The following is a 22,365-nucleotide window of genomic DNA, read 5'->3' as shown; positions in this document are numbered from 1 at the left end:
CACCTATCAATTTTTCTTCACTCTAAACGCAAATGTTATTTTAAAGTTGGGAGCTTTGGCCTGCAGCTCTTTCTTCTTGTGGATGCCGAGGCTGCAAATTTTAGTTCAAAACCAGAGTGTTTAAACCACCTCAAATTTAGGAGGGAGGAGATGCTGAAAAGGGGGGAAAGAGGGTGGTGATAGAGAGAAAGGTGATTGCCTTTGATAATTTCCTTACTAGAGGCCTATAACAGTGGGCCAGATTTGTTCCTCCCAATAAAGAACGCATAGAGTTGCTTTTTGTTCTTTTTTACAAAGTTATACCCGGCTCACATAATATTTCTCTGAAAAGCAAACGAGGAGCGCTGCAATTTATTCCAATGGGTGGTTTTTAAGAAGCTGGCAATTTGAAACGGCTGGGTGTTATTTAGTGCAATATGAAATCAAATGATCCTATTTCTCAAATAACAGTGTCTGTGAGTAGAAGTGAATACTCTGAAAGGGTAATTGTCTCCTGATGATATTTCCATTATACCCAATCTTGGCCTAAATGGTATTCAGCGGCTAGACTGAAAGCGAAGGGTGAAATCAATACACACACACACACACACACACACACACACACACACACACACACACACACTAAAAAAGGGGGGAGGGTGCAAAAGAAAAAAGAAAGGAGAAGAAAAAAAAAAACTTGCTTCTTAGCAAGTGAAAAGGACTTTGCATTCCATGCAGCTGCCTTAAAATTGTCATCTTACAGGTTTCTAAAATTATCAAACTACCGGAATCACTTTGCTGTCCAAGAAAGAATAAAACCCTTATTTTATCACAACTTTAGGCAGGCTTTCTAAATTAGAAGTTGCCATAATTCTTAAAGTTAATTTAACATCCTTTTCTCTTTTCTATCCTTTTAGGTTCCAAAATGCTATAATTGGATCAGCACAACCTAAAGCTTAGCACCGGTAGTTTAATATTGAGGAAATGAGACTTTGCTTTGAAACAGTGTGTTTCAGTTTATGACTTACCCAGCCCAATTTCCTGAAGACAACATTCGTTTCCATGGCCGTGAGACCTATGTCCTAGTGTTATTGCGCGTTATTTATACAACATGTTGTACCTTTTTATTGATCATAGTTTATCCTGTACTTTGAAAGAGTCTTCCCTTGGCCAAATCACTCTCATCGGTGGAGAACAGGTGCAGGGAAGTATCTTGTGTTTGAATAAAGAGCACACATTTAGTGGATATAATGGCAAGTGTGGAGAGAGATTATGGGTCGGTACAATAAAGAAGGCTTCAGCAATCTGCTAGCGTACCAGTCCTGTGAGTCACCAGTATAAATACAGTTTTATCTTACACATATTTTTCCCCTATTACATTATTCCTGTTTTAATAGAAGGAAACCGAAGTTATTAGGCCATCCTTGTAAATTATTTCGTTATTAACGCTCCCTCAAGGAGAGAGAATTTCTTTAAATTAAATTAAATTAAAAAATCTGGAGAAACTTAGTGGGATAACAGATATTGCCTATGCAGAGCAAAGAAATGAGGAGCTGTCCAGTATTTCAGCAACAAATTTGTGTCTGTGTTGAGAGAGAAGAAGAAGAAAAGAAGAAGAAGAAGAAGAAGAAGAAGAAGAAGAAGAAGAAGAAGAAGAAGAAGAAGAAGAAGAAGAAGAAGAAGAAGAAGAAGGAGAAGGAGAAGGAGAAGGAGAAGGAGAAGGAGAAGGAGAAGGAGAAGGAGAAGGAGAAGGAGAAGGAGAAGGAGAAGGAGAAGGAGAAGGAGAAGGAGAAGGAGAAGGAGAAGGAGAAGGAGAAGGAGAAGGAGAAGGAGAAGGAGAAGGAGAAGGAGAAGGAGAAGGAGAAGGAGAAGGGGGAGAAGGGGGAGAAGGGGGAGAAGGGGGAGAAGGGGGAGAAGGAGGAGAAGGAGGAGAAGGAGGAGAAGGAGGAGGAGGGAGGGAGGGAGGGAAGGGGGAGTTCCCCTTGATTCCTTCAACACCAACCTTGAAACCTTGGACCACTCAATAAACAGAAGTGTCTCTCCCGGGTCATTACAGGTGTATTTGGTTGAGAGATACATTTTATAGTAGTGAGTCCCATATTTTCTTTTAGCCATTTTAGTCACCTGTTTTGTAACTTGAACCACTTAGGAGACCTCTGCCTATCGATCTTTTCCCTATTTGATGTACTATTTCTTTATGTTCCTTAGAGGTTTCCTGCTGCCTAACTCAGAAAAACTGTCTGTGTGCATTTCCTCCCTGCTATCTTTGTTTACCAGACTGCTGCTCACAAACGATTTACATTTTTCTCTCCTGACATTATTTTTCAATCTCTGGAAACAGCTTATAAAAAAAGAAGAGTTAATTCTTTCAAATCCAACGATCCTGTTCCACATATGCATTTAACTAACGAGGGAACAAAAGCATCTTACACATACACTTTTTCCCCCCCAACATAGGTAAAACCTCTCAACCTTGGGATTTTATTTTGCAATTTTAGGGACTGGGATGACTATTAGAAAGATTATCTACAGGTACAAATTACTGGAGGGAGGTCACCTCTTAAACGAAAGTAGAGTGCCCGAGAGTTGCTCTTGAACTGACCCTCCCGAAAAATCAACCAATGGAGAATTTCCCATCTGGCCATTTGGGGCATCATTAAAGACAACTCTTTCCGAGAACTTAGTTTGTCTTTTATTGCTAATCCTCTTCTCTCCTCATTTGAAAAGCAGCAGAGATTAAGTTTAATGGATATATTATTGGGACACACCTGCCTCTTTCTGGGACTTTCTCTTTCCCTCGTAGATGTTAATTTTTTTTAATGTAGTCTTTTAAATAGGAGAATGAGCCTCCCTCAGTCTCACCCTATTATGTGTTATCTCACTACATCCCTCCTCCGGTTTCTTTATTGAACTGACAAAATAACCAGAAGGAAATCCAAAGAGCCCACTAAAAAAGCAGCCTCTACACATACAGACACAGTGCTCTTAATATAAGGAAAAGGAGGGACCTACCTTCATCCGTGCCTAACTGAATAAATCACGGTGGGGCACATAGTAGGATTGGGACTGAGAGGCGGTTGGAGAGCAATGAATGAAGTTTACTAAGGGGTTGGCAGCCTTCTAAAGAACGGGTTCTCAGTCAGACTCCTTTAGGAAAAGAGGTCGGGATACGCCAGGCTTTTTATTCAACTAGGGGGGAAAAAGCAAGAGCAAAATAAAGGACTAATCCTTCACTTTAAAAAAAAAAAAAAAGCAGCATTATAAGATAAATTGAATGCTACTATTTTAGCCGGTTTCCCTCAATTCCTCCTTTTCTCTCCTTTTCCTAAGGACCTAAAACCGAAAACCATAAGTAGCGAAGCCCCGTAAAAACACAACGGATAGGCGTTGTTACTTCGAACAGGCTAACTTTCCTAAAGGAGTTTTAAGGTGGTTATTGGTCAGCGGTTTTCACTGAAACATCTCTCTGCACTGCATGTTCCCAAAAACCACAGTGAAGGTTTCTGATGCGGGAAGTTTCTCCCTGTGAGCGAGAGGAGGCAAGGGTAACGGCTTGAAAAAAAAAAGGGGGGGGGGAGAAAGAAACAAAGAAAGAAAGAAAAGAAAAAAAAAAAGGGTCTATTTTGTAGCGAGAAGGAAAACTACAAGCTGACTCCGAGACGGCTTCCCAAACGTTCTGCTCCAACCTGATGCATCTTAGAGAGAATCCTTCCAAGAAAAAGGAAAAAGGCGACGCATTTAGCTCGGAAAATTCTTAAATTCTCAGTTCCTTTCGGGGGACTAGAGGTATATTGCAGCAATATTTGGTTTTTGTTTGTTTTGTTTTTAAAGATATTTAAGGATTTGCCGGTTTCAAAGGACTAGGGTCATTTTGGACCGTAACCTAAAAGGATAGCTTTTTACCGCAAGCACTGATAACTGCTTCCTTCAACCTTTACCTGCTTTAGCTTTTGAAGAACAAGGGAGTAACCTAGTGAGGGCCCAGTGCATTTGAGTCCTCCTCCCCACAACCTATCCGCCTGCTCATGCGACCCCATCCAGCTTCTCCTAGAAAAGATCCCGTTTTTCAAAAGCTTCCCTTTAGAACTGGATTAAATTTGGTCAGGAGTGAAGAGCCTGTAATTCTAATCTGTGGCTAGGTTGTCCTCACTAGACGTGTATTTTCTTTCTTCACCTATCTCCACCCCCGTTAGAGCCAACTCTTTCTTTCCCCTTCCCGAGTCCCCACAGTAATCACACACCTTTTCCTCTCCTTCCCTTTACTTCCCGCCCGGCTCCTCACTCTAGAAGCCCCCACCCCCGCCCCGCCCTCCACGCTTCTCCTAAGTGACCTTCAGGAAACCACGAACCTTCTCACCAGAGTCACGCCCAGGGACACCAACCCCAAGGAGGCATTGTGCAGAGTCTGGCGCTTTCCTGGCTTCCCCTGGCGTTGAGTAGTCCTCCAGCAGTGTCCGCAGCTTGGAAGAAATTCTTAACCACCACCCCCCCCCCCCCACCTCCACCCACTTCTAATTGAATCACACGCGATATTAAAATATCAAACATTTAATTAATCATCGCACGATTTATTGGAAATATACAAACTGTTAGGTTCCCAGATCCAACTACCCCCCCACCCCCAACCTATTGGATTTGTTATATGGATCCCCTGGGGTGTACATTATCACTCCCCCCCCCCAAAGATATACACCCATTTCCCTACAATTTAAATGTCCGCTTTCTTCTTATCACCCTAAAATGTTTAAGAAGTCTTTTTCTGATTGGGCTCTTTATTTTGGTCGAGGGTCTGTCAAATGCATTGCTGTCCTATATTTAATATCGAATGTATATCTAGATTATTAAGAAATTCAGTCAGAATACCAATCAAAGGATTTTAATTTGCAATTTTTCGGCAGAGTGAATTCGACCTGAATTTTTGTTCGTCTTCATTACACATCGTTTATGTTGTTATGTTATGTGTTTGAAATACAGATTGACTAAAATAATTGAAGCTGTTTCAAAGGATTACTTTAGAATATAAAGAGGTATTTTATATACTAAATACTGAATAGGAGGAAAATAAATTCTCAAATCCTTAATTTGCATTTTTCATTCTCTTTTTTAAAAAGTACATAAATTCAGTATGCAATTCCAAAGCCATCCATAGGGTATTACTAGTATTGCCTTCTGATTTTTTCCCAGCACAATTCTTTTAGGTAGATTTTTAAAGCTAATAAACCAATTAGGAAGCAACTTTTATGTACTGTTAGGTGTCACATAGTAGAAGGAATAATTGCTTCTATTGAAATATCTTATTGGCTCAGAAGATGATAATTAATAAGCACCATTCTAGATCTTACAGAACAATAAAGGAACAAAATAAAGGAAGATCCCTCCTACATTTCCCTGAAAGGAAGCTGTCTGCACATACAATATGGTTTGGGGCCTAATTCAATTGAATTTAATCAAACAGCTATTTTAAAAGCAACCAATTTGCAATCAGCTGTTTGACTAAATTAAATTAGTGGTTTTCAAAATAACTGATTTTAATATACCCCTCTGCTAACTATATGTATAGGTCCAACTTGAATCTGAAAATAGTACAACACAGCAAAGAATTTATAAAAATTGACTTACTAAGCCCATTCTTCTATTTGGTTAGGTGTGGGAGAAAAAGTTTCCTAATATTTCCATAGAGGATAGTTATTCACTCTGTCTCTCTTTCAAAAGTATACTTTATAAAAAAAAGAAAACTGGGAATGTCTCACCATGAAAACATGACTATAAATGTATTTGAATATACAATTATATATGAAATAATTATACTTAAAAGAAAATATTTTACATTTCTAATTGAAAGTATAGTAAATTCTAAAATTCTCAAAAATATTTATAAGTATTATATTAAATGTTCACATTTTTATTTTATGATAAATATTTGTCTGTTTCCCATAATGCTCATCAATCTACATTAAAGGAAGCAAGTTTAAAATAATTAACCATATAAACTCTACTGCCATGGCAAAAAGTAATAAATAATGAGTCCGGTTTTTACTGCAAACATCCCATCAAGGGGAAAAGAAAGAGACAGAGAGAGAGAGAGAGAGAGAGAGAGAGAGAGAGAGAGAGAGAGAGAGAGAGAGAGAGAGATGTTTGCTACTTCATCGTAATAAATAATGTATAATAATTAACAATCAAAGCGATAGTTTGCCATTAGCTCATCTTGTTTACATCTATGGTCAAACATCTTCCATTAACTTTAACTTGAAATTAAATAAAGTGAAGTCCTGAAAATTGTCTGGTAAAATGAGTTGTTTGAATAATTAGAACAAAATCTAGATTTTTCTCCCATTTAATTTAATTTGTTCAAAGGAGCCTATGAGAGTTAAAAACAAAATCTGTAACAATTATGTATTTATTGGGAGAAGCCATTAAAACTTGTAATTTGCACTCTGTTCACTCATATAGCACTTTCATACTTATACAAATGCTTTCATAAATTATCTCATTTGGTATTCAGAAGGCTCCTATGAAATAACTAGTTCTGATAATATATCCATTTACAAAGGAGGAAATTATGATGTATAGATTACATGACTTATTCATGTTCATACAGCAAAGACAAGAATTCAAATCTTTGCCTCCTAGTCTTGTGTATTTCTCATCTACTCCATAATTTAGGATGTGCATTTAAAAACTTAGAAATTATTTTGGGTTATAATGGTAGAGAAGAAATGGAAAAAAATCAGATACCCATGAATTAGTGAATTACTGGGAAAAATGTGATACATAAATATATAAATACAATGAAATATTATTGTGTTTGTTAACAATGAATTTGAAGAAAACAGGGAAACTTTGGAAGACTTCTATGGATTGACACAAAGTGAAGAAGAACCAGAAAAAAAGAGGATATACAACTAGTAAATATAAATGGAAAGAACAACAATACTAAAATTAATACTGAATGTTTTGTAATTATATGAGCAAGCTTGATTGTTAATAAGAAATATGAGAATTGGAAATGTAAAAATGACTTAACCTCCTATTTTGCAGAGGTAGAGTACTATAGATGTAGACTGGAACGGGAATAAATATTTATTAAGTGCCTGCTAAGTGCCATCTTTCATGGTTCAAATTACTCTTCTATGAAACAACTCACTTGATCATTTTAGATAGAAATAACACCTCTCCCATCCCAAGTCTTAAGCTTTCTACTGTTTATACTATTCATTTAATAAACTATAATTTGCATATATAGTTATTCGTGTACATGTTATCTCCCCAACTAGACTATAATTTACAGGATGGTAATAATGTGTATGTGCAAATACACACATACATATGAGTTAATGTGCAATTTAGTGTGGCATAAGTTGATAGAGAATTGGCCTTAGGGCTTAGAATTTAGAATTTAGGTTCAAATTTCACTTCTGAACATATTGAGCTTATGATATAAATTAGGCAAGTCATTTTACCACTTGGCACCCCATATAAGAAGGTACTGATTTGGGTAGAGGATGATTCTCCCCTATACTGAGGAAATCAAACAATAAACATTTATTAAGTATCTTCTTTATGCCAGACAATGTACTAAGTACTGGGGATGGGGTGGGAACAAACAAAATGAAATCATCTCCAATCCCAAAGATTGTATTCCATTAGGTGAGACAGCATGCACATAAATAAGCATAATACTATATAGATAAAATATAAATTTTGGAAAAAGGAGGACACTTGTAGCTGTAGAGATTAGAAATGACTTTGCAGTAAAGGCGCTGCTTCCACAGTTTTGAAGAAAACCTACTAAGAGCCATTGATAAGGCAGATTTGCATTCCAGACATTTGAGTGCATTTAACCAAGGCAAAGGCAGGAAGGATTGTGGGTGGGGAACAGCAATAAGACTAATCTGGTTGGATTAGGGAATTATATATATATGTATGTATGTATGCATATCAGTGGAAAAGATAGGTTGTGAGGGATTTTAAAAATAAACAAACCATTCCTAACACTCCTAAGCATATGGTGGGTATGTTGGAGCTGTCTCATGCCGATTCAGAAGAGTTGATTATTAAAGTTTCAGTGTGAGCAGTTATACTTTGGATATTGGCAAATGCTACAAATTAGGGCTTAATTTATTGTTCTGTTGATTGTCATATGTTAATAATACAGATTATATTTAAAAATGTGTCATGCATACTTTCTTGGGAAACTAGTTGATAAATAATTACCAATAAAGTTTTGCATTGTTCTCTAAAAAGATCAAAGACAGAGGAAAAGGATTCATATGTACAAAAGTTTTGTTAGCAAGCCCTTTTTGCTGTAGGAAAGAACTAGAAACAAGTGGGCATCCATCTGTTCTGGATGAAACTAGCATCAGTATCTTATTAGTTCAGTTTTGATATTAGGATAAAAGGAGGCACTTGCAAATCATTGAATAGTTAATGAAAGGAAATTTACTTTGTCCTGTCACAGAAAGGATATATACAATAAGGATACAGTTGCATTTAGCTTTTCTGGATGATCTACCACCACTTCATCCCCCCCAACCTCCATTTCATCTCCATTTGGAAATGAGTCTGGTCTGCAAGGCTGGATATGGTGACTGCTTCAATCTTCATTAATCCACCAAATCAAAGAGACTCTGATTGTCTATTGATGGGATTTTTTGGCCTGTTGATGATCAAAAAGTTATTCTAAACAAAGGAGGGCCTAGTCAAGTCCCAGGTGTTGCCTTTTAGGCAATATTAATTCTTGTTATGGGGAAATGAGGAACCCTGGTCCTATCACACTATCAAATGGGAAATAGATGAAAAATTATAGTGTAATATAATGAAATAATACTGCACCATAATAAATGATAAAAGGCATTGATAGAACCAGAGAGATCTGGGAAGACTTGTATGAACAGTTGCAGAGTGAATTGAACAGAACCAAAAAAACAATTTATGAATGACTATAATAATATAAAGAAAAACAACTTTGGTCAATACAATGTCCAATCACAGCTTCAATAGATTGATGATAAAGCATACTTCCTACATCTTGATAGAGAGGTGATAGATTAGAGATACAGAATGATACATACATTTTCAGATATGACCTATAAGTTAGACTATCCTTATTTGTTATAAGGGAGGGCTCATATTTTGAGGTGGGATGGTCAAGACATGGAAAGTTTCCTGGTCTAGAGCTTGTGTTATCTCTTCAAGTTAAACTTAACTCTATTATTTCACTTCGAACCTGGTCTGTTTCCATTCTTTCCAATTTCTTACCTCCCCCACCTCTTCTATCTTAATGCACTGGATTTCTCTTTTTCAATATAACACATATCACCCCCCAACTCCAGCCAAAGCAACTGTCCTATCCTGTTACTCTTCACTTCTTGTTCCTCAGGAGAAGGTCTTGAGATATATGGTAGATATTTATGGAACAGAATGAAGCTAACTGGGAGCATGCTGGTAAATATTTAACAACTAATTGTCCTTCAAAAAATTATACATGGGACATACTTTAAAAATCAATATACATTATTAATTGATATGTGACAGCTTCAATACACCAATGAAGTTAACTTACCCTTACAGAAATTAAATTGCAGATCTTCATAATTGGAACAATTTTTAATTAGCTGAGTTAAATGGACTATTTCAACATGTATCTCTTTTGGGAAATGTCAATCATGGCAATAAGGCAGCTCCAAAACATGAATTGAAATATAATGGTATCAAATAATCATAAAATCTTAGCAATGGAAAAGACTTTAGGTGTGCTCTATTCTAGCCCAGAACTGAACAAGAATCTTCTAAATAATATCCTCAACAAGAGGTCATCAAGTCTTTGCTTGAAGACTTCCATTGGCAGAGAACTTGTTACCTCAGAAGTCATTTCAGTAATTTAGTAGTTTTTAAGATGTCCTTGCCACTTAGCACAGTGACTGACACATAATAGATACTTAAGAAATGTTTATTGACAGGGTGCTCAAAATTTACAGAATTAAATCCATTTATTTTAACTCACTAATTTATTGAATCAATAAATATTAACTGTATTTAAAATATTGAGGGAAAGGGGTAGAAATATATACATACAAACATAAGGTAGAAAAAGAGCAAAAGGGGGAGAGAGAGAGAGAGAGAGAGAGAGAGAGAGAGAGAGAGAGAGAGAAAGAGAGAGAGAGAAAGAGAAAATATATATAATGTAGTAGAAAGTATGAACAGCAGTGTTCCTTGAAAGGTGAATTGTCCCATTTGTAAAAGACTGTATCCAGAGAAGAACTAAGGTGAAGGAGAACTACAGCATTGAATAATAATGAACAAAAGAGAGGAAGTTAAGGATGAGGGAGGGGAGTTCTTCAATGTGAGACAGTCTTTTGATTGCCCAATAATGTTCTACATGAAGCTATCACTATATAAGCATAAGTTTGCCTCAGCAGTTTCTCTTTGTTAGGAATAATAGTTTGGTGGCAGAATACATAGGATGATGGATCTGAAGTCAGGAAGTGAGGAAAACTTCAAATTCTTCCTGAGACAATTACTAGCTCTATAATCCTGTACAAATCATTCAGCATTAGTTTCCTCTCCTGTAAAATGAAGATAATAATGTACCAGAGGACTGTTGTGTGGGTCAAGTGAGATAATATATATAAAACACTTTGAAAACCTTAAGTATTATAGCTTAGCTGTATTATTATATGTTAGCTATTATTATAGGGACATAACATTGCATTAGAAAAGGGTGATCCAGGGCTTTGGAGATGGCGGTGCCAGAGGCATCTAGAAAGAATGAAAACCCTGACATGACTTAAATCAAAGTGAGATAACAGTAGACAAGTTACAAATTGAGTTAGGACACAAGATTAGGAAGGGATCAATAGTAAGAAGAGGTCAATAATAGGAAGACAACTTGTACCATGACAATTCTTGTTCTTTTAAGTTTCTTTTGATGAAACTGAAGAGAAGATTTACCTTTCTTTGGTGCTCAAGAGCTAGTACATAATATATCATCATTATAATTTACCTAAAAGGAGATTGTCTGCTAAAAGTAATGAGTGTTTAGAATTTATAATGCTAACTAGGTTTCAAATGTATACTATTGCAAGGGGATTCAACTTAGAGAGTATAGATAATTCAATATAAATCAATTTCTATTACTAGAAAAAAAGAATCGCAAAGGGCATCTTCTTTTGATTTTAGATAAGTAATGTTATCTTTCTTGATAACATTTGACAGAAGACATGGGCAAGAGCCTTTCTTATCTTCATTTGATAACAATATTGAGCTTGCATTCCCTTAAAACATTTAGATCTTTTTCAAATACTTATGTCATTAGATAACTCTCATTTTACAGTTGTGAAGTTCCTGATTTTAGGATTTTATACTTATCCCTATTGAATTTCATCTTATTTGATTTAATTTCATTCTACTTGATCTATACTTTTTGGACCCTGATGACTCTAGGCTATTCAAAATGTTTGTACTTTTCAGCACATTTGTATATTTGATGATCATGTCATCTATGTATTTAACCCATTGAAAAATGTTAGATAAAACTGAGCCAAGCACAGAACACTTAGGGACTAGTCAACTAGAGACTTTTTTTTCTTTGATCCACACAAGGACATCATTAATTATGAAATTGTAAATAAAAATTATTCCAGTGAGTATAAAAAAAGAGAACTATCTAAAAGGACTAATATAGTTTAAAGAGAATTTACTTTGATCTCCTAATGATTACTTTTTTTATTTGTCCAACCAAACCCAAATTATCAAAATAGTACTATAGTCCAGCCCACATCTCTGTCCATTTCCCGGAAATATATCATGAAGGACTTTGTCAAATGCTTTACTAAGGCATAGGTATGCTAAGGATATAGCATTTTCTTCATCTCCAATTTAGAAAACTTGTCAAAAAAGGACAGAAATTAATCTGGTATATGTTTTTTGACAGAATTATGCTAAATTGAAATAAATATGACTTAAAATCACATAATTACTATGAAATATGACTAAAACTATTGTATAAATGAGATATATCTGGATCTAATGACTCAAATTCAAGAGCAATGATATCTACTATTTACTATCTATTATCACTATTCTTTCATTTATTTGAGCTTTCAATTCCTCATTAGTCATTCATTTTCTCTTCTATCTATAGAAATAGTAGCAAAGTAAGGATTAAACAATTTTACTTTTTTTTTTATCATCTGTTATAATTACCTAATCCCCCAAAGCAGAAGGCCCTTTCCTTCTTTGATCTTCTGTTTCTCCTCTATGCAATTTTAAAAGCCCCTTTTGCCCTTAGCATAAGTTGTCTAAAAATGGACACTCCTGACTATTATTAAAGGATCACAACACTCTTTCAAATTCATGTTCCATTACTTAATCTTGCTTCTATCTTCAAACATGTCTTTTTTATGAATGTGTAAACTAGGCAAAAAATTCTCTTTGAACTATATTAGTCCTTTTAGATAGTTCTCTTTTTTATATTCACTGGAATAATTTTTATATAATTTTTATAATAATTTTTAATAAAATAAAAAAATTTTATTTTATTTAATAATTTTATTTTTATTCATAATTAATGATGTCCTCCAAATTCCTTGTCTTTTTCTTCTTATGTCCTGGTGGTAGATAGATTATATTTTTGTAGGAAGACTGTCTCCAACATATAGCATGGACATATATATCATTGTGTGGCTCAGAGAAAGGCAGGATTTACATTTTTAGCCTCTTCCTTTATTCTTCTCAAAAAAAAAAAAAAAAAAAAAAAAAAAAAAAAAAAAAGAGTCAACTAGATGGTGCAGTGAATGGAGCACCAGCTCTGAAGTCAAGAGGACCTGAGTTCAAATCTGACCTCAGATACTTAATACTTCCTAGCTATGTGACCCTGGGTGAGTCACTTAACCACAATTGCCTCGCCAAAAAAACCCTTTACTTCCTTCCAAGAGAAGAAGCAGAAAATTGGGGTTAGAAGCTGACTATTCTGTTCTCCTCAAAGAGAAGGGGTATAGGTTTAGAATTACATCTATTTTTCTCCTTTAAATATTGGTAGACTAAGGGATGTAGTTTTTTCAGGTTCAAGCTAACTTCTGATCATTGTTTCACTAATAAAGGAAGCAGAACCCACACTTTGTAATGGTTCCTTGACTCCACAATGAATACAGGTATGAGATAATATTTGCATAAGTACCTAGCACCGTACCTTGTACATAGTACAATAACAAATTAATTTTTTTCCTTTCCAATCTTTCATTGGCTGGTTTACAGGGATTTAGAATTGTTCTCCTTGGACAATATCTCCAGAGTTACCAGTTCAACAACACAAAGGAGATTCTTTTAAAACTTGTATTACTCTGTATATTATATATGCATATATATATGTGTGTGTGTATATATACATACATATATATGACAGATAGAGGCATAATCATGTTACCCTTGAACTAGAATCATAGAAACTTAGAATTTGAAGGGACTTCAGAAGTCTTTTGTTGGGATTTCCCTTAACCTGCCAATTGAATAGATTTAGTATTTCCTTTTGTTTGAAACCCTTGTAGTTAGTAGCACTTGTTGAACCTGATAAGAAATACATCAAAGTGGCAAATAATTATGAAATCAACCAAAAACTATTTTTAAGAGAGGCTAGTAATTTCAAGATACATTTCTGAGCTTACTATCCTATTGACTGACATTCACACTCCTGATATTTCAATGCTGTAGAAGCTTTTCACATTTAGTAAAACCATATTATTTCACCACGCTAAAGACTTCATTAATCAGCACAGACAATGGTTTAGCTTTGCTTTGAGTCCAAGGATTTGGATCTTCAAGCCTTTTACCTTCTTTAAGTGCTTCTCTCTGTCAACAAAGGGTTTGATCCCAGAGCCCTTGTGTGTGCATAATTCCAATTGACTTCAATAAGGGTTGTAAGCACATTAGAGCTCTAACATAGAACTTGGCAAAATAAATGAATAAAAGAACAACATTTTTTTATTGTTGCTCTTGTTAAATTTTAGCTATAATAAAAACTTCATCTTTCAGAAAATTATATATTATTGGCTAAAATAATAAACTAAAATGTAAAATGTAAATATTCATAAATAAAAAAATGCCATTTCTTTTGGTAGAGTGGGTTTAGAAAAGATTCTTATTGTGGTAAATTAAATTAGATGAGTCCCACAAAATGTTTGTGAGTAAACTGAACTTAACAACCTCATTTTTCCTGATCCATTACTATTTCTTTCTTTTCCACTCCTTTTCTTCTTTATCTACCTTTCTTCTGCTCATAACCCTTCCTTCTTCTCTCTGCAATTCTGGCTCCAAAATTAATTATTCTGCATTTTGACTTCCTCTCCATTATGCAGGACTACTGAATTTGTTTCTTCCTATCTGCCTCAGGCTTTAGGAGACCAGTTATTTTTCTTCCTCACTCTATATACTATACACATATACACTGAATTTTTCTAGGTCAGACAGTTGTGATAATTTAATCTAATCTATGTATGTTATCTTTCTGGATTCCAATAACAATGGGAAAATACATGTGAAAAGTTTTTGTGATCTTGCACTAATCTTTCATGTAGTTAATGTGCACAAGTGATAAGGTTAAAAAAAGTTATGAAGTAAAAGCCAGGGTCCAAGATTTCTCTATATGGATGAAACTTGAGAGGGGTAAATGCAAATTCTTATATAGAAAATCAATTTCATCATTATAATATGGGGAAGGGGGAACAAGGACATTTAATTTATCTCTAAAAGGTCTGGGGATTTTAGTAAACTACAAACTCAATGAGAATCAACATTGTGATACTGACATCCCCAAAGCTAATGAAACCTTGGTCTGCATAGAAGCAGGGTGTTCAAAATTAATAGTCCCACTATACTCTGACCTAATCCTCATCCGGAATATTGTGTTCAGTTTAGGACATAACAAATAGAAGTAAATTGAAAATCTGAGGAACATCTAGAAGAGAACAATCAAGATGGGTTTCAAAAATCATGCTATTTGGGAACTGGGTGAAAGTATTTGGACTATTTTACTAGAACAAAGAGCAGTATGATATAATAGATGGATAACAATTTTAGAATTAGAGGATCTGGATTCAATTTCCTACTCTACTACTTATTGTCTTCTAATCTTGGAAAAGTTATTTAATATTCATAGGTATTAATTTCAACTAGAAAATGTGGGTTTTGAACTAGATGATTGTTTCCTCTAGTTCTTTGAGCTGATAAGTAATTGAAAAGTTGTCATGAGGAAAAGGTTTAAATTTCTGTTTAACCACATAGAACAGATGTAGGAGCAATGTGTGGGAGCTGAAAAGAAGCAAATTTGAATTTTTAAGGAAAAGTTTCTAACAATTAGAGCTGTTCTCAGATGGATTTCAGAAAAACCTGGAAAGACTTACTTGAACTGATGCAAAGTGAAGTTAGCAGAACCAGGAGAACATTATACATAGTAACAGCAACATTCTGCAGTAATCAACTGTGAATAATTTAGCTCTTTTTAGCAATATGATGATCCAAAATAATTACAAGGGTCTCATGATGGAAAATGCTATCCACATCCAGAGAAAGGGTTGATAAAGTCTGAATGCAGATCAAAGTATACTATTTCCAACTTATTTTTTCATGTTTTTTTTTCTTTTGCTGTTTCTTCTTTTTCAATATGACTAATATGTAAATATGTTTTACACAATTGTACAAATATAACCTATATCAAATTGCTTACCATTTTAGAAAAGGGAGAGAGGAAGGAGGGAGAAAAAATTTGGAACTCAAAATTAAAAAAAAAATGAAGGTTTAAAATTGTCTTTACATGTAATTGGAAAAAATAAAATGCTATTTAAAAAATCAGAGCTATCCAAATGTAGAACATTCTCCCTCAAAGGTAGTATGTTGACACTTATTACTTCTGTCTTCTCCGAGTCTGTCTCTGGCTGAGTTTGTCCCAGTTTTTATGCTTTATTACAACTAAATCATCATAGTATACTGAGTATAAACCAGTCATTATATTAATCATACTGAACTAGAGAACTTACATGCTAAACTAGATAACCATTGTCTTATCAATTCCACTGAGTTAACACCTTATTTAAATCAATCATACTAAGCCTTAAGTCTATTTCTACAACTATGTGTAAACTATATATATATATATATATATATATATATACACACACACTATAAATTGGAGATAATCAACAAAGGGAAGGCAATAAGATTATTGATAACGGGGAAGGACTTTTTGCAAAAAATAGGACTTCAGTTGAGACTTGAAGCCAGGTATGAGAAAACTTTATGGCATTGTTCTTAGCTTTGCATAGCTGAGAAGCTACCTATTGCTTAAAGACTAGATGTATTTAAGCTTAACTTAGGAACCTAGGAACAGCTTTGCTGACCAGAAATCCAGTCAGCTCCAAAGGTTGATACAAAGAATGTAGAGTTTTTTCCATTTACATCTCAAGTAACCTGCATTTTTATCTGGAAACTGCCTCTGTACTGGCCAATGATCTATTGTTTTCTTGCTTCTTTATTTGAATCCTATAATATATGTAACTTACAGAAATGTGGAGAGAGTAGGCTACCTCTTTTTTGGCTCCCAACCTCTGGTGGATGACTTAAACTTTTTTCTAAGTTATTATTAAAACTATTTTTGTCCTCAGTTCATAAATTGGTGTTAGAAGTGGGATCTCTGATGACCTAAGAGTTGGGATTTAACCTAAACAAGATTACTCTGCATAGTGAGAAGTATTTCTGTGGTTCATATAGAATACAGTCAAGTTGAGACAGAGTCAAGATGGTTGGGTAAATACAGGGACTCACCCAACCTCTCCCATGAACCTCTCAAAATACCTCTAAATAATGACTCTAAACACATTTGAGGCATCAAAATCACAAAAAGATGGAGTCAAACAATTTTCCAGTTGAAAATAACTTAGAAGGTCAGCAGGAAAGGTTCTGTTGCACCAGAGTAGGAAACTAGCACAGTTCTGGCACAGACTGCACCAGCACAGCCCCAGGCCCAGCAAACTAGGAGTGGGCCATGGGGTCTCTGAATCACACTGGCACTTATCAAATATCTCAGACTAGAAACACCAAAGACAATTTGGAAAGTTGTCAGAAGAAGTTTGTCTCACTAGAGTGAGAGGGTCTCAGGAAACCAGCAAACCAACAGCCTTGGGAGCCATTAAATCTGTGATTGTGAAAACTCAGATACATTTCTCCTTGGATCATAACACCTTGAAAGAATGGAAAACTTATAGGTGCCTAGAAGGATCTCTGAAAACAGCTACACAAAACCTGTTTGCACCTCAGATCAGCTCTAGTGTGTATCTGGGTGGGCTCTGAAGACTGGTGAATATGGCCCTGGCAGCCTAGAATAGTGCTCAGACAGTCCAGCACAAACAGAGACTCAGAAGAAGATAAAAAGGTCAAAGTTCCTCCATCCAAAGCTTCCAAGAAAATAAGAATTGGTCTCAAGCCATGGAAGAGCTCAAAAAGGATTTTGAAAATCAAGTAAGAAAGATAAAGGAAAAATGGGGAAGAAAAATGAAAGTGATACAACAGGAAATACAAAAAGCTAATGAGCAGAAGAATGGCTTAAAAAGCAAAATTGAACAAATGGAAAAGGAAGTACAAAAGCTCATTGAGGAAAATAATTTCTTACAAATTAGATTTGAGCAAATAAAAGTTAATGACTATGTGAGAAATCAAGAAACAAAATAAACAAAACCAAAAGAATAAAAAAAAGCAGAAAACATTGTAAAATTTCTTATTGGAAAAAAAAACTGATCTGGAAAATAGATTCAAGAAAGAAAATTTAAAAATTATTGGTCTACCTGAAAACTATGATGAAAAAAGAACCTAGACATCATCCTTCAAAAAATTATCAACAATTCTCAGATTGTAACCTTTTGTAGAAGCATTTGACTTTTCTCTTACATGGTGAATTATTGGCTTAATGATAATTTCAGCAATAATACTCCAAACAATATCAAATTATACTCACAAGAGATTTTCCTTCAAATTATTAATCACAGCTTTGGCATAACTATTATTATTTTTTTCCATGTTGTTGGAATAACAATTAACAATAAATGCATACAATCCTTAATTCTATCCATTCTTTCTTGTTTAAATACATATTGGAGCAGATATCAATCATAATAAATTAAGAATATAATCACATTCTATGATAACACATGTAGTGAATCCATGATAGTTTACTCAAAACCCAGAAAACACTAGCTATTGTACACCTTAAAGCATTGCATATTAACTCAACCCAAAATAAAAGATTTCAATCTGAAATCAATACTAAGCAAGCTCAAAGATGTAACTTAAATACATACTATTCTAAGTTCACTTTCAAAATTTCCATAACAATTGCCAATATATCAGATCAAAATCACTCTTTATAAAATCAACTTGTAAGTCCCTTTACTTCAACAGCAAGAGATCCTAGGTTCTCATTAAACTACTTTATTATTCTAGAATATCACAAAGTTCTTTCAGCAACTTCTCTCACAGAGTTAATAAGATTTATGACCTCACTCAGGATGAAGATCCAGAATGAAAATCTTGCAAATTCCTGAAAAACTTCTCAAATATTAACAAAGTTTATGGTATTTTCCCCAAACTCTAAGTTATTGTATCATCATTCATTTTAAGCAAAAAAATAAAATTAAATGCTTGATAGATTTTTAAAACTATACCAGTAAGAATCCTCATGAAAATGAGTTAATTTTCCATTGATACAATTGTATCACATCTCTGGATATCAATTTTTAAATTGACAATGTTCCTTAAATGTTAACTTTCCAAAAATAGTAATAGGAGAAAAATTAAAAGTCTAACAATAACATAAATAATATTATGAATTTTACAAACACACCACAGAACTTTTAAAAGTCAAATAGCAGTTCAGTTAAATGCATGTTCAAAACCTCTTACACAGAAAATAATTTCATATATCTATAATAATTGCATTTAAAGCAATGGTATAGAATACACTTTTCACCTTGATATCAATATGTATTTTCCATTAAGATCTGATCTACCTATAGAGGGTAAAACATCAAAATCACCTCACTTTAAATGAAATCATATTATAATTTTGTTTTAAGACAAACTCAAACAAATAAAATCTGAATTAAGAATCATATATTGAATTATTCAAATCTCAAAATTTTTAAGGATCCTAAAATGACAATCTCTCAAATTATATATTGTTTTCAGTTAGTTCCATTCCAAAAATTTATGGTGGTAATCTCATATTCTCAATTTTTTTCTTGCTGAGAAAATTGGGGTTAAGTGACTTGCCCAGGGTCACAAGGTAGAAAGTGTTAAGTGTCTGAGACCATATTTGAACTCAGGTCCTCCTGACTTCAGGGCTGGTACTCTATCCACTGCATCACCTAACTGCCCCTGTAGTCTCATATTCTCATTCTTCTCAAAACATTTCAGAATTTACAAAAATAGTCAAACCATATTTGGAAATGTATAGCAAAAATACTATATTTCGATTGCAAATTTAGTCTTTAATTTGTTGATAATGCCCAAGATTTCTATAAGCAAGGGAAAAAATGTTCCTTTCTTTGCTTGTTCAACTTTATCTCTGTAACCCCAAATTTATCAGGGCTGAAATGACAGCTGATAAAGATTATTTTTAAATTTTCTTTACTCTTAAAACCTAATCTCCTATTGAATATCTGAAGAGGGAATAGGTCCCTGTTACTGAAATGAAAAGTTTAGTATCATATTATAGAAAACTGGAAGAACTATCTCAAGTATGAAACTTCATTAATCTTTCCCACAATTTAAACTTTCTGACTGAGTTTTTTGTTTTGTTTTGTTTTGTTTTTTATAGTAGTCTTTCTAGCTGGCTGCACTTTTCCCTTAAGAATCTTCCAAGTAGCAAATCTTCAAATAACAAATAACTACAAATAAAACTACAAATAACTAAGACAAAGATTTTCCTTAGAAGCTTATAGAGAGGATAGAGAAGGAAAAAAGAAAGGGATCCCTTCTGTTGGAGTATGAGTATTCAGCCCACAATAGGCTCAACACTGCACAGTTTATTTTGACTATCCTCATAAATCTAGAGTTGTCCTCAGAAAATGAGGGTAGGAATAATATTAGGCAACCAGTTCTTCAGGGTTATTCAATCAACCAATAAAGGATTCTCTCCTGGCAGCTCATATGGTTCGATTCACCAAATTAACAGAGGACAGATTTCCATCCCTCCCAAAAAAAACTCTTGGTTGATCAGTCCAAGAGTAATATTCATTTGTCCAAAAGGGTGGCTAGGCTAGTTCTAACCCTTCTTGAGTAAGGTCAAGATAGTACACAGCCCCCTAGCTTTTCAGACATCTAGATTGGACTCTGAAGATCTACTCCAGAGCCAGAATTGACTGTGTTCCTTTTATTTTTGTTTTTTGTTTTGCTTTTTTGCTTTATTTAATGTTTTTATTTACCCCAGTTACACATAAAACAGGTTTTTATATTTGTTTTTAAGACTTCAAATTTTAGATTTTCTCTCTTTCTTCCTCCCTCTTTGTAAAATATTTCCATAAAAGTTATATTGCAAAAGAAAACATAAATTCTCCTTCCCCCCCTGCAAAAAAACCCCTAAGAAAAATATTATCAATTTTGTCCTGATATTCTAGAATCAGAAGATAAAATAAAAATGGAAAGAATCCATGAATTGCCTCCTGAAAGAAATCCCAAGATGAAAACTTCCAGGAATATTATAGCCAAATTTTGGAATTTCCATATCAAGAAGAAAATATCGCATCCAGAAAGAAATAATTCAAGAATAGTAGAGCCACAGGCAGGATAACATAAAATTCATCATCTTCTACATTTTTTTTTTTTTTGCTGAGGCAGTTGGATTAAGTGACTTGCTAGTAGCTTCTACATTAAAACATTGCAGGTCACAGATATTGAATATGGATATTCCAGAGACCAAAAGAGCAATAATCACCTAACCAGAAAAACTGATTATAATACTTTTGAGGGAAAGATGAATATTCAATGAAATAGAGGACTTTCAAGCATTTGTGATGAAAAGACCAGAACTGAATAGAAAATTTGATTTTCAAATACAGGACTCAGGAGAAACATAAGGAGGTGATGAGGAAAGGGAAATCATAAGGGACTTAATAAGGTTTATCTCTTTATATTCCTATTTTGGAGGATAGTACTTGTAATTCATAAGAACTTTCTCATTATTATGGCAGTTAGAAGGAGTATATGTAGATAGAGGACACAAGTTTGAATTGAATATGAAGGGATAATATCTAAAAAAATAAAATTAAGGGATAAAAGATGAATGTGCCGGGAGAAGGGGAGAGAGAGAAGTGGAATTGCTAGGAAAGCCAGGAGGCAGAGATGAAGAAGGAGTTACAGACATGAGGAACAGCTAATGAAAATACCAGAAAGGCCAATCCCTGCAGGATTGGATTTCTAGATTTCTAGAATTACTGCTGGTCACAAATCAGTCAGTAACTTCAATAAATTTTCGGTATAAAGTTTTCCCAAAGCATTGTCTCCCCTTGTACAGATAAGATTTTTTTTAGAGAATGATCTTAAATTCAAGATATAAGAGAAATGAGTACATGAGACAAAGGGGTACTTCATGAATCCTAACAATGGAAGTCTTTTCTTCCCTTGATTGAGTCTTTATGAAGTTTCTCTTAGATATAGGTAGTTCTCTGGGGAACTGTTAAGGTTCAGTGTCCTAGAATTCATAACTATCATTCTCTCTGCCACACTCTTCTCTGAAGCTGTTTTTTCCCCCCTCAGGCCTACTCTTTCAGGCCTTTATCTGTCTGTGTCTATGATTGTCCATATTTATCTTCAATGTGTCCACTGCCTACACTGTTTGCTATTGATCTTGGCTTGCTAAAATTTGGTCAGTATAGGAAGGAAGGGGTGGGGAAGAGTGTTACACTCTGGCTGTGCTCACTCACCCCTTCCTTGAAATCCTCTGTTACAGGGAATATGATTTGCCTCCTCACAGCTTTCCTGAGTTTAGAATCTTTTACCATTTGACTATTTTTCTGTTGGGCTGACTTCTACTGACCTGGCTCAGCTATTTAAAACCTTCAAGATGTGTGATTGCTAATTTGTTTGATCAGTATAACAATTTTTGCCTTCCTTAGTCAAAAAGATTCACAACTCATTAAGAAATCACAAAGTGTAAATCATCAATGTTTACTCACTTAAAATGATGTCTTGTCCTTATATTACATTAAATGAGATAGTGATGTAATAGGACTCTTACTCTTAAAGTCATTAGGTATTATAAAATTAAAAGTCTTAACTGAATGGTTTGATGTTTATTTTCTTTCCCAGTTTTTAGAGCCTTTAATCAAATCGTTTTCTCTAATAGAC

General features: G+C 34.3%; 1 long non-coding RNA gene across 1 annotated transcript in view; it reads right to left on the bottom strand.

Moving 5' to 3' along the window:
- The window catches only part of LOC141553299 (uncharacterized), a 48,121-nt gene extending 26,103 nt beyond the window's left edge, over positions 1 to 22,018 (bottom strand). The window contains exon 1 of the long non-coding RNA XR_012485380.1: positions 21,942 to 22,018. This is a non-coding gene — a long non-coding RNA (uncharacterized LOC141553299). The remainder of the gene's footprint in view (positions 1 to 21,941) is intronic.
- Between the last annotated feature and the right edge of the window lie 347 nt (positions 22,019 to 22,365).

Source organism: Sminthopsis crassicaudata, chromosome 2 (genome assembly GCF_048593235.1).
Source record: "Sminthopsis crassicaudata isolate SCR6 chromosome 2, ASM4859323v1, whole genome shotgun sequence".
In the NCBI taxonomy this organism is placed as follows: domain Eukaryota; kingdom Metazoa; phylum Chordata; class Mammalia; order Dasyuromorphia; family Dasyuridae; genus Sminthopsis; species Sminthopsis crassicaudata.
The sequence above is the reverse complement of the archived record's forward strand: the minus strand, read 5'-3'. Positions and strand labels throughout refer to the sequence as shown.